This window comes from Halichoeres trimaculatus, unplaced genomic scaffold, assembly GCF_033239565.1.
Source record: "Halichoeres trimaculatus isolate MK-OKI-2021-1 unplaced genomic scaffold, fHalTri1.1 fHalTri1_scaffold_15, whole genome shotgun sequence".
NCBI lineage: Eukaryota > Metazoa > Chordata > Actinopteri > Labriformes > Labridae > Halichoeres > Halichoeres trimaculatus.
This window is the reverse complement of record NW_027437193.1, coordinates 6,030,902-6,048,025: the sequence shown is the minus strand read 5'-3', so window position 1 is coordinate 6,048,025 and position 17,124 is coordinate 6,030,902. Positions and strand designations below refer to the sequence as shown.

The 17,124-nt window shown below is 38.8% G+C and overlaps 1 protein-coding gene and 2 long non-coding RNA genes across 3 annotated transcripts in view; all 3 read right to left on the bottom strand.

Moving 5' to 3' along the window:
• LOC141803941 (apolipoprotein D-like) overlaps positions 1-17,124 on the bottom strand; it is a 337,954-nt gene that overhangs the window by 223,899 nt on the left and 96,931 nt on the right. The window lies entirely within an intron of this gene.
• Positions 3,921-5,899, bottom strand: LOC141804763 (uncharacterized). Its single transcript, XR_012599654.1, has 3 exons — positions 5,760-5,899; positions 5,079-5,463; positions 3,921-4,631 (listed from the first exon to the last, which is right to left on the bottom strand). It is a non-coding gene; the product is annotated as an uncharacterized LOC141804763 (long non-coding RNA).
• Positions 10,811-13,744, bottom strand: LOC141804726 (uncharacterized). The gene is made up of 3 exons (XR_012599651.1): positions 13,565-13,744; positions 13,252-13,413; positions 10,811-11,233 (listed from the first exon to the last, which is right to left on the bottom strand). It is a non-coding gene; the product is annotated as an uncharacterized LOC141804726 (long non-coding RNA).

Here is a 17,124-nt window from a genome sequence, read left to right as displayed (position 1 = left end):
GGTTAAGAGGAGGGGGTAGAAGACACGTAGGATTAAAAACAGTGAATCATTTCATCATGTTGTTGACTGATTGAAACATCTCCAGGGACATTCCTGCCCGGGTCAGCAAACACATTCTGTGCCAGCAGATCGATAGATTAAACAACATGTTTTCACCAAACTTAGTTCATATCCTCTTTTATTCCAACTATGCCATGATGGGGGCTTTTATTTGGAGTTCAAAGTGCTGAGGATTACATGTTGTAGAGTAGAAGTGGAAGAAAGAGTAAGCTCAGTGCTTACTCAATCAGCTGATCTCTGTTCTGTCACTTGTGCAGAAATACCACAATTCTTCAGAAAATGACTGGTTCCATCTAGTGGTCATGTTGTACTTCTCAGTTTTGATTTAAGATGATTGTGCAGTTTGTTAGAAATAAAAGAAAACAAATTTTTAGTGTTCTTCTTTGGTTATTACTCCATCACCAACTTACAGCCCAGGCTTTTTTTTCTGGTCTTCAGGAGGAAAATAAAACCTGGTCTGTAGGGATATGACTAGCTAAGGCTCTAAGAAACTGATTGCTGATAAATTGTGTCAGAAATGGAGAAAACACAGAAAAGTTTAAGTTGATGAGTTGGACATAAACTGCTTTTAAATACAAATGAAAAACAGATTGTTCTGTATTGCCCCTTGGCACAGTTTGAGTTTCACGCAAACAATCTTAAAAATGTGAAGCCTAAAGCTGCTTTTCCACCAAGCAGTCCGGTTTGGTTCAGTGCGGTTTGGCACGGTTTGGTACAGTTAAGCCTGATCCCGTTTGCGTCTCCACAGCAGACTGTGCCCTCTCATGGTAGGCGGCCTGGACGCCGATAGCTGCAGCTCGAAAACAATAGCGTGACGCTGTAGTAGCACAACACAGTTTAACCCGCTAATAAATCCAACACAGAAGAAAAACGCGACACAGTAAACAAAGAGCAACGATGGAAGACATGCAGCATTTTGTCCTCTCTGTGATTGGCATGTAGCTCTTAGATACAAAGTGCAACCAAGCTTAGTTTCAGAGAAGTCTGTGTGCCGCCAGGAGAAATGCAGCCGCTGTCGGAGTAAGTGACGATTCTTTTGACCAATCAATGGTCTGCAGTGTTGTAGCTCCACCTTTCGAGAGCGGATCGTTTCAGTCGGGCACCAATACGACAGGGTCCAAAAAAGTGGGATGGCTCATCTCAGTTATTTGGGGATCTGTGCCGGGATAAGTCAGTGGAAACGCCACAAAATGTGTGCTGTACCAAGACGAGCCGACCCGTCTGCTTGGTGGAAACGCAGCTTAAGTAAAAGTGTTAAAAACTGCAGTTCATCAAGCATCCACTAGGGGCTGGCTGCAGAAACGTCAGAAACCACATACACACCCATTCAAAAACAGCAACAACAACCTGATTGAGTCCTTGTTAAAAAAACAGCATGGGTATGAATACATAACTGCTTTTTTCTTTTCTTGCTCATCTTATTCTTTTTATCCGTTATAAAGGAAGTCTGTTGATTCTTGACGGATCATTTTTTTAATTTAGAAGTGGGCTCTACTAGATAAGAGAATGACAAATTCTGTAAATCGTCCTGTAATGCACTGAATACTCATTTAAACTACATTAAACATGATTATTATACTTTAAATGTCATTTGATTAAAAGAAGGCTGAGCATTTAGTCTGTTCCAGGAGATTTAACTTTGAGCAAAACAAGTTTCCTCCTGCCACAGGGCTGTAGAGGCCTCCTTATCAGTAATCTCAGACACAAAAAAACAGCATTTCTCTCTGGTTACTGCCTTCGTTTGACAACAAGTCTGATGCAAAGACAAACAGACCCATCAGAAAACAATATTTACAACAGGAGAAGTGGATCTAAATGTTTTCCCATCGGTGCAAAAGCATCTGTTTTTCTTTTCACAGGCATTTCCTGCTTTCAGTTATCAGTGCATATCAGACCACCCAGAGAGTTGGTGAGATAAGATGTATTTAAACTTTTAATAGGACAAGCTCAATGCCAGTTACTGTTGGACGTAACCATGCTACTTTTTTCAATACTGAGTAATCTTTTTAAGCTAAAATCCACAGAGGAAAAAGGGATTTCTGTTCTGCCCTCATCAGAATTCACATTCCTTAATTAGTTCAAAAGGGCGACCCAACCATCTGTAAAATAAACAAACAGGCACGATGTAGCAGTAATGGAATGAAATTAAATGTTTCCGCTTTTTCCAGGTCAGAACAATCTTACTTTTTAACAAAATAACTACTCACACTTCAGCTAGCAAACAAGAAGTTTGTAATAGTTGTAACAGAAATAGATACTAAATGACCATCGTCAACCATCTTTCGTGAATTCCCTCTCAGAAATGTGGTCAGCGGTTATACAATTCCACAATTATAGGTGGCACTGTCACAAAACTTTAGAATTCCAGAAATGTGGTCCTGAAACTGCAGCCCCCCAATAATTCAGGAATCCCCTACTCGACATTGTCATAGCTATCATTAGATACAGCTGTTGCTATAGCAGCGTTAGCTAGATAGTTAAAATTAATTATTCTAAAATACAACCAACAATTCAAAACATGGCTTATATTTACAAGGATCAGCAAAGGATTTGGTAATTGGTAAAACATGAGTATCTTTTCTATGATAATAATTATGAATAATTACCTACATTTGTGTACTTACTTCGCTCTGCCATCTTGCCAGCAGGCACAGTATTTCATGGTAAACTCTTCTTCTTTTTCTTTATTTTCAGTTTCAATACTTGCCTTTCATTGAGGTCCTGGTTTGTCTTCATTTCCGTGGCTTTGTGCCCCTTCTCCTTAACCTTACGGAGAATTGGGACACTCCTTCACTAGACGTGTATGTGCAAAACAAAGGGCTAAGAGGTACACTCGGGATTGTCTGTAAGTCTAATTTCTGCGCTTTAGCCTGTCTGCTAGTTCAAGTTGATGTCTTTAGATAGCATAAATTGTATTGTATGCATGATGGTGACTCAAAAATGTAGCTCCTAAGCTTAAAAGTTGCACAGAACTGAAAATGTAGTTGGACAAAAAAAAAGAATAGCCGAAAGGTTCAAAAAATAAACTACTCTACTAATCCTTCATAGCTTTTCAGTGTTTTCCACAGTAAAATGTGCACATACACTGAGAAATGTGTGTGTTGTAGTTATTTAAGTGTGCAGACTGAGAGTAAGGTGGTTTTACTAACCTAGCTAGCTAGGCTGTGTAGCTCCCTTAAATAATTGCTAATTGTTTTTGAGGTTTGCTGTTCTTTTGTAAACCATTAAAACACCAAGCTCTCATTATAATACAACAGAAGTGAACAAAAAAATATGTGTTTACTATGCTCTGTGTTCTTTTTTCCTCCTCTGAACCCGTGAGGCATTTTTAGCTAACTTGCGCTGTGCTAGCTGGTTCACTTAGTTGCAGATACAACAGAAACTAGAATGATGAAACATTTCTTAATAATCTTTTTGTATGTGTAAACTTTAATTGAGAGAATTGAAAAGTCATTCCTTCCCTTTCTCATCAGAGCAATAGCATCTGCCTTTTTTACACATGCATTTCCTGCTTTCAGTTGTTGTGTGAAGAGTCTACAAGAATCTATGATAGCAGACACAAGGAAACGCTAAAACATGTTAAGAGTCCATTTTCACCTGACATGACTTCTCTTACTGATATCTCTGCTATGGATTAAAAAAAAATATTTGGTTTATGCTTCAAATTCTATCATATCAATGTGAGTCCTTGTAGCTTTCTCCTGATCTAACCCAAAATCCTCAAGTTGATAGAAAAATAGTCTCAAGTCAGAAAAAAACAAAAAAGGAAAATATAACTTCTTAGAGATGTTTCACTTCATGTCATCATTTAATTTAGGAGGAGAATTTTTCTGTCCCATATTTTAAATATGGATTGGATTTTCAAACCTCTGCATATTCATATGTTGTAGACGTCTCAGAATCTGTAAACTGATCAAAATGGTCTTTTCTAGAAAAATTATGAGATCTTTGAGATCTAAACCAGACTTGGTGAGGTAATGAGGACATCATATAATAATCTCCTAAATGGCTCATGACACATTTGAGGGTTTGGGCCTAAAATGTGACACCATGGTCTGCTCATAGCCCCGCCTCCAGAGGGCTGGCCAATCAGGGGGAAAGGGGTTTGTGGAGCAGCAGTTTTAAAGGGACAGCAGCTTAAAATTAACCTTTGCAAACAGAGGCTGAAATAAATGTTTTTAAAAACACCAGTGAGAGGAAAAGGGGATTTTTAGTTGCAAATCATGTAGAGGGACAAGAGGGGCAGAATAAAGACTTAAAAAAGCAAGACACCCCTACTTTGACAGAGCACTCAAAGCTAACTATTGCAGAGTGAAGCAAGGTTACAGTAAACTGTCAGAAGCTTTAAAACATGAGTCCAGAATCATTATTTTTAACAACTTTTTATCTTTTGTTAGTTTTCAGTCTCATTAAATGCAACCACATGTGCAGCATTAGCTCAGAAAGCTAGTTCCCAGGATCGTCTCTGCTGCTCCTTTGAAGAACATGAAGAGGAGGAGAAGTGGTGAAGTAGAAATGTGATGGTTGAGAGCTGTCAGTTGCTGTTCCACATTTCAGACAGACATGAGACCCTTTAAAAAGGAGAGAGAAGACAAAACATCACTGTGGGTGTGTTTAGAAAAGAATAGTCAAAAAGATTGTCCGCTCAAAGTTCAGCACAGTTGTTTTTACAACTACCAGGATCTGACAACTAAACAATGAGCGATATAAAATGCTGATGTTAGCCCTCACCATTCGATAGAGCCATAAAAATTGCATAAAAAGTAAGGACAACACCAAACAAGAGTCAGAGGCAGAATCAGCTGGTTGGCATGGAAGGAGAAAATTTTTCATGAGTGCAACCCACATACTTAGCTCTGCTGCTTATCCCAAAAATACACGTTCCTTACAAATGTGGCTCCATTTAAAAGAAATATCTATTTTCAAGATTATTACAAAAAAAAACTTTTTGTGCCAAGTTTATGTAGATCCTTAAAAACTCTATAGCTAAAACAAACAGAGATATTCTCTGAACTTACCAATTCACCTCCTCCTGGTCTACACCCACTGGTCTTCCTCCCACTGGTCATCCTCCCACTGGTTTGCCCCCACTGGTCTGCCTCCTATTGGTCTGCCTCCAACTGGTCTGCCTCCAATTGGTCTGCCTCCCACTGGTCTGCCTCCTATTGGTCTGCCTCCTATTGGTCTGCCTCCCGCTCGTCTGCCTCCTATTGGTCTGCCTCCCACTCGTCTACCTCCAATTGGTCTGCCTCCAATTGGTCTTCCTCCCACTGGTCTGCCTCCAACTGGTATGCTTCTCGGTTGTCTGCGGATCACTGGTCTGCCTCCTCCTGGTCTCCCGCAAAAGTTGGATGTACAATTACGAGGAACGATCGTTTCTTTTTGTTCATTTCCATGTTGCATCTGTAACAAAACAAAGAAGTGATTTTTCCTCAAATTGTTGAACTCAAATCCCCCAAAGAAACAAAATCTGTGGATGTTCCTCCAGACTGCAGCTCATCAGAGTGAGTAACCAGACATATTTACAATAGAGGTATCAAGGGAGCAGAGTTCAGCTGGTTAAAGCTGTAATAAACCAATAAAACTTTATTATTACCCAGCTTTGACTCTGGTAAGAGTTTTATTATATCTGAAAGTGATGACAGTAGAAAAGACACTTTCTCATCATTCTCCTCATGTTTTAATTGTTTTTTTCTCACCTGATCAGGTGGGCGTTGATCTTCTTTCAGTGTGGCTCTGTCAGTCGAAGTGAAGGCTGAATGGAGCAGGAAAACCTGCAGACAGAAAACCAGCAGCAGCACATTTCTCTTCATCTCTGACGGTCTGCAGAGCTCGATTGAGGGTCAAACACAGGTCTGCTGATGTTCTCCCAGTTTTTATGCAGAAAAAGAGGAAGCAAAAAACAGGAATCCTGTGAGTTCATATACTCAAGAATTCTGTGACACATCAGAAAAACAAATCTATTAAGCAATCCCAAGAAATGTTTTCACATTATTATTGCTGGTATTTGACTCATCAAGATTATTTAGTATAACCACCAGGCAACGCAAATCTTGGGTAAGGTCGTATTAAATGATCCACTGTCTTATTTATGCTTTTTAAAACCAGAACACGCAGGGTCCAGAAAAGCACAAATCCTCAAGCCATTTGATTCCTTAACAGTATTTATTAATTCATTCATTTATCATCTTTCTAGGTGCAAAATCATATGATTTTATAGTATCTTTACTTTCGATAAATTTTGCCACAATCACTTGATTACCGTAGTTTTATTTATCATATCTTACTGTCTGATCAATTTTACTAGATTGTTTTATATAACAGGTGATTTTTACCTTTTTTGTCTTAATTGTTTACAGTGGGGAAAATAAGTACTGACCGCGTCAACTTTTTCTCATCATATTTATTTCCAAAGCTGCAATTCAAACAAAATTTCTACCAGACGTTGGTATTAACTCAAATAATCCACACATGAAAAGAAATCACAACGTTCAGGTCCATAAATAATGATTATGTGGAATTAAGTTTAATAACAGGAAAAAACGTATTGAACACACCATGGAAAGGCTGTATACTTTGGCAAGGAAATGCACCATACCACCTGAAATCTGTCAGTAATTATTATTACTTGAACTTCTAATTAGTGCAAACCAACATCAGCTGGGCTAGAGCAAATTGATGGTCCTATAAAAAAGGTTGTTTTTTCACCAAGCAGTTAAATACCACACACCTCATGATGGGTAAAGGCAAAGAGCTCTCTGAAGACATTCACAACCTGATTGTTTCTCAGCATCAGAATGGAACTGGTTACGGACTTATATCAAAGCACCTGAATATTCCAGTCAGCACCGTTGGGGCCATTATTCACAAGTGGAAGAAGCACCACCTTACCATCAACAGGCCACGCACAGGAGCTCCTTGCAAGATTTCTGACCAGGGAGTCAGAAAGATAGTCAGAAGAGGACTCAACGAGCCAAGGACCACCCTGAAAGTGCTCCAGAAAGACTTGGAGGCAGCAGGTACAATTGTTACAGAGAAAACACTAGGCAATACACTCCACCACCATGGCCACTATGGACGCTCAGCCCGCAAGACTCCATTCATCAAGAAAAGGCATGTTGAAGCTGGTTTAAAGTTTGCTAAACAGCATCTTGACAAGCCTGTAGAATACTGGGAGAATGTTGTCTGGTCAGATGAGACCAAAACTGAACTTTTGGGCTGTCATACTACAGACCATGTTTGGAGGAGGAATGGCTCTGCACATCAGCCAAAAAACACTACACCAACAGTGAAGTTTGGAGGTGGAAGCATCATGGCATGGGGTTGTTTCTCATCTCATGGTGTTGACAAACTTCATATAATTGACAGAGCAATGAATGGAGCCATGTATGGGGAAATTCTTGATATGAATCTGCTGCCATCCACCAGGATGATGAAGATGAGACGTTGCTGGACCTTCCAGCAGGACAACGATCCAAAGCACATGGCAAAGTTGACTCTCAAATGGTTTCAAAAAAAGAAAATCAATCTGTCAGAATGGCCTAGTCAATCACCTGACTTCAATCCAACTGAACATTTGTGGATAGAACTAAAGAAAAGGGTTCACCAGAGGGCACCAAAGAATATTCCAGATTTAAAGACAATCTGTGCAGAGGAATGGGCCAAAATCACACCTGAGCAGTGTGGGCCATTAGTTCAAACATACAAGAAGCTTCTGGAAGCTGTCATTGCAAACAAAGGCTTCTCCACTAATTGTTAGATGAGTCTCAGTTAGCGTGTTCCATACTTTTTTCCTGTGTTATTGTACTTAATTCCACATAATCATTATTTATGGACCTGAACGTTGTGATTTCTTTTCACGTGTGGATTATTTGAGTTAATACCAATGTCTGGTAGAAATTTTGTTTGAATTGCATCTTTGGAAATAAATGTGATGAGAAAAAAGTTGACGCGTTCAATACTTATTTTCCCCACTGAATGAGTGTGAGAGTGTGTGAATCTTGAATCTTTCGTCAAAGTGTTTTAAGTGTTCTTGCTCCTTCATCCTGGTCTCGGCGACAAGTCTCGTCTAAAACTGGATTATTTTGTACGTTATTAATTTAAATCTTGGATTAAGGATCATCTGATGAGCTTGTGCCAATTTACTGCTGATCTCTGCTTATTTAGTGATTAATGTAATGTCTCCGTCTCACTTTCTATTCTGTCTTGCTCTTCATGGGAAACTTTTGATGCTTCCCTCTTGGCCAGGACTTCCTCATAAAAGAGATTTTGCAACTCAGTGGGAGTATTTCCTTGAAATCAAAAATTGAATTAAATTAAACATTACTCAGGCTTGCTGAAAATCAGGATTACTGAAACAACTTCCCTCTCAGCTCTGAGAGCAACTTCAGGAAGTTACAAGCAGGATGTTTCTGTAGAAATTTGGTGACCTGACGTGAAATACCAGGGATAATAATGTGAAAACATTTCTTGGGAATGCTTAATAAATTTGTTAATGTCACAGAATTCTTGTGTATATGAATTCCCAGGATTCCTGTTATTTTGCTTCCTCTTTTTCTGCATAAAAACTCAGTGTGTGCAGGGAGAGCATTAAAAAGCAGACCTGTGTTTGATCCTCCATCGAGCTCTGCAGACCGTCAGAGATGAAGAGAAACGTGCTGCTGCTGGTTTTCTGTCTGCAGGTTTTCCTGCTCCTCTCAGCCTTCACTTCTACTGACGGAGCCACTCTGAGGAGAGACGATCAACGCCCACCCCATCAGGTGAGAAAAAATCAATTAAAACATGATGAGAAATGATGAGAAATGATGAGAAAGTGGCTTTTCTACTGCCATCACTTCCAGAGATAATAAACTCTAACCCAAGTCAAAGCTGCTTAAGAAGAAGTTTTATTGATTTATTACGGCTTTAACCAGCTGATCTTTGCTCTTCTTGATAACCTACAATTTGACGATAAATCACTTCTTTCTTTTATTGCAGTTGCAACAGAGAAATGGACAAAATGTAAGGAGGATTCCCCCAAATTGTACAGCAAGGTTTTGCGGGAGACCAGGAGGAGGCAGTCCCAGGAGGAGGTGAATTGGTAAGTTTAGGGATAGTTCAGGTTTATTTCTTTCTGTTTTGTTCTTTCTAAACGTACCCACAGAAATATTTTGTCTTCTCTCTCCTTTTTAAAGGGTCTCATGTCTGTCTGAAATGTGGAACAGCAACTGACAGCTCTCAGCCATCACATTTCTACTTCACCACTTCTCCTTTTCCTTTTCTTCATGTTCTTCAAAGGAGCAGCAGAGCCGATCCTGGGAACAAGCTTTCTGAGCTAATGCTGCACATGTGATCACATTTAATGAGACTGAAAACTGATGAAAGATAAAAAGTTGTTTAAATTGAGGATTTCAATTCAGTTCTCGTCTACTCCCTGATTTGAACTTTGTATCTGGTGTTATTTATCGGCTTTACCTGATCACTGAGACGATGTGGTCATGACTTCTGATCATGTAACTTGCGGTCCTTTCCTCTGCTGTTTGTTGTTTTGGAAGAAATGTCTCCTTAAAGTGATGATTGCTACAAGTCAATGTATCAGAACTCTATTGTCTGTCTGTCATTACTCTACAACTTTTGTATAAACCCCAATAAAACCACACAGTCTAAAAAAAATGAAGCCAGAATCTTAGGTTGATTTTTTACTCATAGTTGTTTTCATCACACTTATTTTCCCAGCTAGAGATCAGGATTAAATTAAAAGTGAGGGATGTTAAAACATATGCTAAAGTTACCTGGTGGTCATGCTAAATAAACTTGGCTCAGAAGGAAAAGAAATTTGTGTTTGGTAGATTATATTTTTTTGTTGTAACAATGCTTTTTGGTGATAAATCTTTAACAGTTTGAGATCCATTTAAGGCTCTTCCACATGCTACTGAGACTCCTCTTTGTTGAATTTATGTCTTCAGATTTCAAGCTTTCTAACTGTACGAGATTTATTACAAGAAGGATTGTTAGAATAAGGAAATGATCCACCAAACACAAACTCCCTTACCTTGTTGTGCTGAGCAGGGTGAGAAACATGTCTTATCCCGTCAGTGAATCAAAGTTTTCCCCTCAGAGATCATTTAACGAGAGAAAATAAAAAAGGAAAATTGTGCTCTATCATGTTGCTTGAAGACATATAAATGGTTGTTTTCAGAAAATCCCTCTACTGATGCCTCTTCATGTGTAAAACATGTCTCATTCAGACTGTATAAAACAACACGTAGTCTCCAGATGTCACCTGTCTGTTTCTGAGACGGAAAGTGAAGCAGATCGGCCATCATGGCCATATTGGTAGTGGCAAAGGCTTCGTGCAAAATTATAGGGCACCTGACGGTCACGTGACCTGAGCTGTGCTTCTGATTGGGCAATTTATGATCTTGATATCCTCTAAACCGCCGAGTTATAAAAAATTCACCCCGTACAGTGTGTGCTGATAGTAAAGCTAGTGATTCAGACAGGGTTTTTTTTTCTGTACCAGGCTGTAAATAGGTTAATTTCTGCTTGGTGTGTTTGTGACTTCCTGTACTTCTGGAGCCAGCCTCAACCAGACACTGGAGAAACAGCAGATTTTAGCACTTCAGTATTGTCTCATATTCTGAGACTGGAGGTTGCAGCTTGGTCTCATTGTCATTTTCATCAAATCCTGATCTCTAGCTGGGAAAATAAGTGTGATGGAAAAAAAGGATGAGTTAAAAAAACAAACCAAGATTCTTGCTTCAGTGTTTTTAGACAGTGTGTGGTTTTATTGGGGTTTACACAAAAGTTGTTGACTAGTGATAGACAGACAATAGAGTTAGGATACAGTGACTTGTAGCAAGCATCATTTTAAGGAGACCAGATGTGATGATCTGCTTTCTTTGATTAATTTGAAGGACCATTGAAGTAAAAACAGGGAGCATAAATGAATTGTTTTAACTTTATGGTTGATTTCATGTAGCTTAGTGATACACAACATCAAGCTGTCCGGTTCAATTCGTTTTCAGTCTCAATAAATGTGATCACATGTGTAGCATTAGCTCAGAAAGCTAGTTCCCAGGATCGGCTCTGCTGCTCCTTTGAAGAACATGAAGAGGAGGAGAAGTGGTGAAGTAGAAATGTGATGGTTGAGAGCTGTCAGTTGCTGTTCCACATTTCAAACAGACACGAGACCCTTTAAAAAGGAGAGAGAAGACAAAATATTACTGTGTGTATGTTCAGAAAAGAAAAGTCAGTATATTTTTAATGAATGCTACATCCATATAATCCAAATATGGTTAAAAATATATATATATCAGTTTATATTGGCTTTAATACATTTTTAGAAGTAAACACCCCTTCTACAACTAGAAATGACAAGATTTTCCAGGGTTTCTTTTTCGCCACTTTACTTCACTCTTATCTCACAGATATCCTAATGTCAATGTTCTTATATTGTAGTTACAATGCTGACTCATACCAGTAGATAGCGGTAGTTTACCAAACCTGCTGTCCACATAGACCAGGGGTGGCCAACCAGTCAGAGACCACGAGCCACAAAAAATACCGTGGTACTACAAAGAGCCACATCAAAAACACACTTCCTCTTGAACATAAACGAAAGGACACAAGATGAAAATCAATACACTTCCAAATTTTGAATTGACATTTATTGTCTAAGACAAGTTTCTGTTTTTACTGCAGAAGAGACAAAGTTCCACCTATCTATCTATCTATCTATCTATCTATCTATCTATCTATCTATCTATCTATCTATCTATCTATCTATCTATCTATCTATCTATCTATCTATCTATCTATCTATCTATCTATCTATCTAGATAGCTATGAGCACATATGCAAGTCGAGAAAAGAAACTGAAACTTAAGTATCATTCTCATCAACCAAGTATTGATCAATACTGATCACAACATCAACATATCAATAATTTAGATTGATTGGTACACCACTACTCATAACAATAGTGAATGGATCAAAGAGCCACATATGGCTCGTGAGTCGCAGGTTGGCCAACCCTGGCATACACAAACAGCATTAGCCCCATCCATTGTGGGAAACAACGGCTGTTTACCAAACGGCCTACTACACCAGCAGTGCCCGCTATTTTGGCTGAAATTCAGTCTGTTATAGGAAGTATGCAAAAAGTTGCAAAATCTGCAGTAAGCCAAAAATCCCCTGATGTATTAATGTTCCAGGAAAATTTCTCAGTGTGTAACAGACCAGTCTATCTGGCATTCTGTTTCCCACAATGCACGGCGCTCACGCTGTTTGTCTATGCGGTGGCAGGTTTTGGTGAATTACTGCCATCTACTGGAATTAATCAGCATGATAATTACAACACAACAACAACACCATTGGATGATCTGTGAGATAGGAGTGGAGTGATGAGAACAAACACCAATAAATCCTGTCACTTCCAGTCGTAAAAGAGGTGTTTACTCCTACAAATTCATTAGCCCATATTAACAAATAATTACCTTTTTAAACCATACGTCGATCATATAGAAGTGGTTTTTACATCAGCTGTAGAAAAAAAAAATCCCTTTCAGATTCATTTTCAGTAAACAATATAACTTTTGGAGTAAGATCAGAAATCAAGAATGGTGATCCTGTTTAAAGATCTGCCAATTGCTTGTTTTGTATATTTATAGTAAAGGCAAAAAACCCAACATCATCTGTAGCTCCACCTTCCCAGACTGGAAACCAGGGTAGTATACTACTAAACAGACTCAACAGAACATTCATACTACAAGCAAAAGCAGTAGGTAGTATACTACATACTACATGCTACATTCACATGTAGTAAGCGGTTTTGAAAACAGCCAGTATGCCATGTAGACTGGTCCGTTGCATACTGAGAAATTTTTCTGGATCAGTAGGACATCCAGGGATTTTTAGTATACTGCAGATTTTGCAAGTTTTTGCATACTACCTACTACAGACTGAATTTTGGCCAAAATAGTAGGCACTGCTAGTGTAGTTTGTGGATGGAAAACAACATGGGTGAGTTTTTCCACATACTTAGCTCTGCTGTAATACATGTACCTTACAAATGTGGCTCCATTTAAAAGGAATATCTATTTTTAATAAGCATTATTATTAAAAAAAAAAAAAGAAGAAGCTTATGTAGATTCTTAAAAACTCTGTTGCTAAAACAGAAAGAAACAAACACTGAACTATCTCTAAACTTACCAATCCACCCCCTCCTGGTCTGCGTCCTCCTGGTCTGCCTCCTGCTGGTATTCTATCTGGTGGTATGCGTCCTACTGGTCTGCCTCCCCCTAGTCTCCCGCAAAAATGTGATGTACATTTTGGGGGAATTCTCATTACTCTTTGTCCATTTCTCCATTGCCTCTGTAACAAAATAAAAGAGCAATTTTCCTTAAATTGTTGAATTTAAATCCCCCAAGAAACAAAATCTGTGGATGTTCCTCCAGACTGGAGCTCATCAGAGTGAGTAACCAGACATATTTACATCATCATGTTTTAATTGTTTTTTTCTCACCCAATTAGGTGGGCGTAGATCGTCTCTCCTCAGAGTGGCTCCGTCAGTAGAAGTGAAGGCTGAGAGGAGCAGGAAAACCTGCAGACAGAAAACCAGCAGCAGCACATTTCTCTTCATCTCTGACGGTCTGCACAGCTCGATGGAGGGTCAAACACAGGTCTGTTTTTTAACGCTCTCCCTGCACACACAGAGTTTTTATGCAGAAAAAGAGGAAGCAAAAAACAGGAATCCTGTGAGTTCACATACACAAGAATTCTGTGACACTTCAGAAAAAACAAAGTATTTAAGTAGAAATGTTTCACATCATTACACCTGGTATTTCGCACTTCACCTTACCAAATTTCTTCAGAAACATCCTGCTTGTAACTTCCCAAAGTTGCTCTCAGAGCTGAGAGGGAAGTTGTTTCAATAAGCCTAAGTTGTTTTTTATTTTGTTTTATTTTTTTGTTTCAAACTTTATTTAAGCTGTTAAATTCACATTGAGTTGCAAAATCTTTTTAATGAGGGAGTCCTGGCCAAGAGAGCATGTTGGTTGGTCTGATTGGTGCAGACCCCTTGGAAACGACTCTGACTAGAGAAAGGCAAAACAACCTGATCAAACCAAACATATCAAATTAATCCACAGAGAGGAGTTACAGCACATTCAGTGTGTGTACTTTTTATTTTTTCATCTCTTCCTGTTGACAATTTAAAAAAAAAACAAAAAACTTTCAGATAGATAACATGGAGAGAAAATTTCAACACAGCGAGGGATGTTCAAACACATGCTAGCGCTACCTGGTGGTCATGCTAAATAAACTTAGCTCAGAAGGAAAAGAAATTTGTGATTGGTATTTTATTTTTTTGCCATAACAATGCTTCTTGGTGTTTAAGGCTCTTCCACATGCTACTAAGACTTGCTTGAAGACATAAAAAATAGTTTATCTTGGAAAATCCCTCTACTGATGCCTCTTCATGTGTAAAACATGCCTCATTGTTATTTAATCCTGATCTGTGGCTGAGAAATAAGTGTAATGAAAAAAAGATGAGTAAAAAAACAAACCAAGATTCTGGCTTCAGAGTTTTAGACAGTGTGTGGTTTTATTGGGGTTTATACAAAAAAAGTCGTAGACTAGTGATAGACAGATGATAGAGTTATGATACATTAACTTGTAGTAATCATCATTTTAAGGAGACATTTCTTCCAAAACAGCAAACAGCAGAGGAAAGGACCGCAAGTTACATAATCAGAAGTTAAAGGAGATTACTCAGACTGATTCTTCAGTGGCACCATCACCAGTTATAGTTTGGATCAGGAGTCGTGACCACATCGTCTCAGTGATCAGGTAAAGCCGATAAATTAATTTAGATACAGAGTTCAAATCAGAGAGTAGAAAGTATCTTTCATCAGTTTTCAGTCTCATTAAATGTGATCACATGTGCAGCATTAGCTCAGAAAGCTAGTTCCCAGGATCGGCTCTGCTGCTCCTTTGAAGAACATGAAGAGGAGGAGAAGTGGTGAAGTAGAAATGTGATGGTTGAGAGCTGTCAGTTGCTGTTCCACATTTCAAACAGACATGAGACCCTTTAAAAAGGAGAGAGAAGACAAAATATCACTGTGGGTACATTTAAAAAGAAACATCAGTATATCATTAATGAACAAAAAGGATAAACAAGAACACCAGAGGCAGAATCAGTTGGTTGGCATGAAAGGAGGGGATTTGGTAAATTTTTCATGGATGCAACCCACATACTTATGTATAAGTATGATCTACCAAACATGGCCTCACTTTTTGTGCCACGCTTATGTAGATTCTTCATAACTCTGTTGATAAAAACAGAAAGAAATAAACAGTGAACTATCTCTATCTTACCAATTCACCTCCTCTTGGCTTGCGTCCCACTGGTCTGCCTCCCACTGGTCTGCCTCCCACTGGTCTGCCTCCCATTGTACTGCCTCCTCCTGGTCTCCCGCCAAAGTTGGAGGTACAATTTGGGGGAATCCTCCTTACATTTTGTCCATTTCTCCGTTGCGTCTGTAACAAAATAAAGAAGTGATTTTACACAACTTGTTGAATTTAAATCCCCCCAAAGAAACAAAATCTGTGGATCTTCCTTCAGACTGCAGCTCATCAGAGTGAATAATCAGGCATATTAACATTGGAGGTATCGAGGGGAGCAGAGATCAGCTGGTTAAAGCCGTAATAAACCAATAAAGCTTCATCATAAAGCAGCTTTGACTCTGGTAAGAGTTTTACTATATCTGAAAGTGATGACAGTAGAAAAGCCACTTTTTCATCATTCTCATCATTTCTCCTCATGTTTTAATTGATTTTTTCTCACCTGTTGAGGTGGGCGTTTTCTGGTGTCTCTCCTCAGAGCGGCTCCGTCAGTAGAAGTGAAGGCTGAGAGGAGCAGGAAAACCTGCAGACAGAAAACCAGCAGCAGCACATTTCTCTTCATCTCTGACGGTCTGCAGAGCTCGATGGAGGGTCAAACACAGGTCTGCTTTTTAACGCTCTCCCTGCACACACAGAGTTTTTATGTAGAAAAAGAGGAAGCAAAAAAACAGGAATCCTGTGAGATCACGTACACAAGAATTCTGACACTTCCGAAAAAACAAAGTAATTAAGTAGAAATGTTTTCACATTATTATCCCTGGTGTTTCACACGTCAGGTCACCAAATTTCTTCAGAAACATCCTGATTTTAACTTCCTGAAGTTGCTCTCAGAGCTGAGAGGGAAGTTGTTTTAATGATCCTGACTTTTAACCAGCCTGAGTACCAGGTAGTATCCAGTTACCAGGAATATTCCCACTGAGTTGCAAAATCTTTTAAGAGGAAGTCCTGGCCAAGAGAGAAGCATCAAAAGTTTCCCATGAAGAGCAAGACAGAATAGAAAGTGAGACGGAGACATTTCATCAATCACTAAATAAGCTGAGTTCAGCAGTACGTGCACAAGCTCATCAGATGATCCTTAATCCAAGCTTTAAAAGAACTAACAAAATAATCCAGTTTTACACGAGTCTTGAAGAGCAGACCAGGATAAGTTGTTGAATTTATGTCTTCAGATTTCCATCAACCAGTCATCCAAACACGAGTCAGTGGCCGAATCAGCTGTTTAGCATTGGCAGAGAAGATTTGGCAAATATTTCTGCAAATTTTACCCAAGTACTCAGCTCTGCTGCTTATCACACAAACACATGTTTCTTACAAATGTTGTTCCATTCAAAAGAGAAATAAAAAAGCTTTCCAACTGTACAAGATTTATTTCCAAGAAGCATTGTTAGAATAAGAAAATGATCCACCAAACATAAACTCCCTTACCTTTTTGTGCTGAGCAGGGTGAGATAACATGTCTTATCCTGTCAGTGAATCAATGTTTTCCCCTCAGAGATCATTTAATGAGAGAAAATAAAAAACTAAAATCATCCTCTATCTTCATGTCATGCTGCTTGAAGACATATAAATAGTTCTTTTTAATAAATCCTTCTACTGATGCCTCTTCATGTGTCAAACATATCTTATTCAGACTGTATAAAACATGGACATAGGGTGCTTCCCAATGTGCCAAAATGCAGT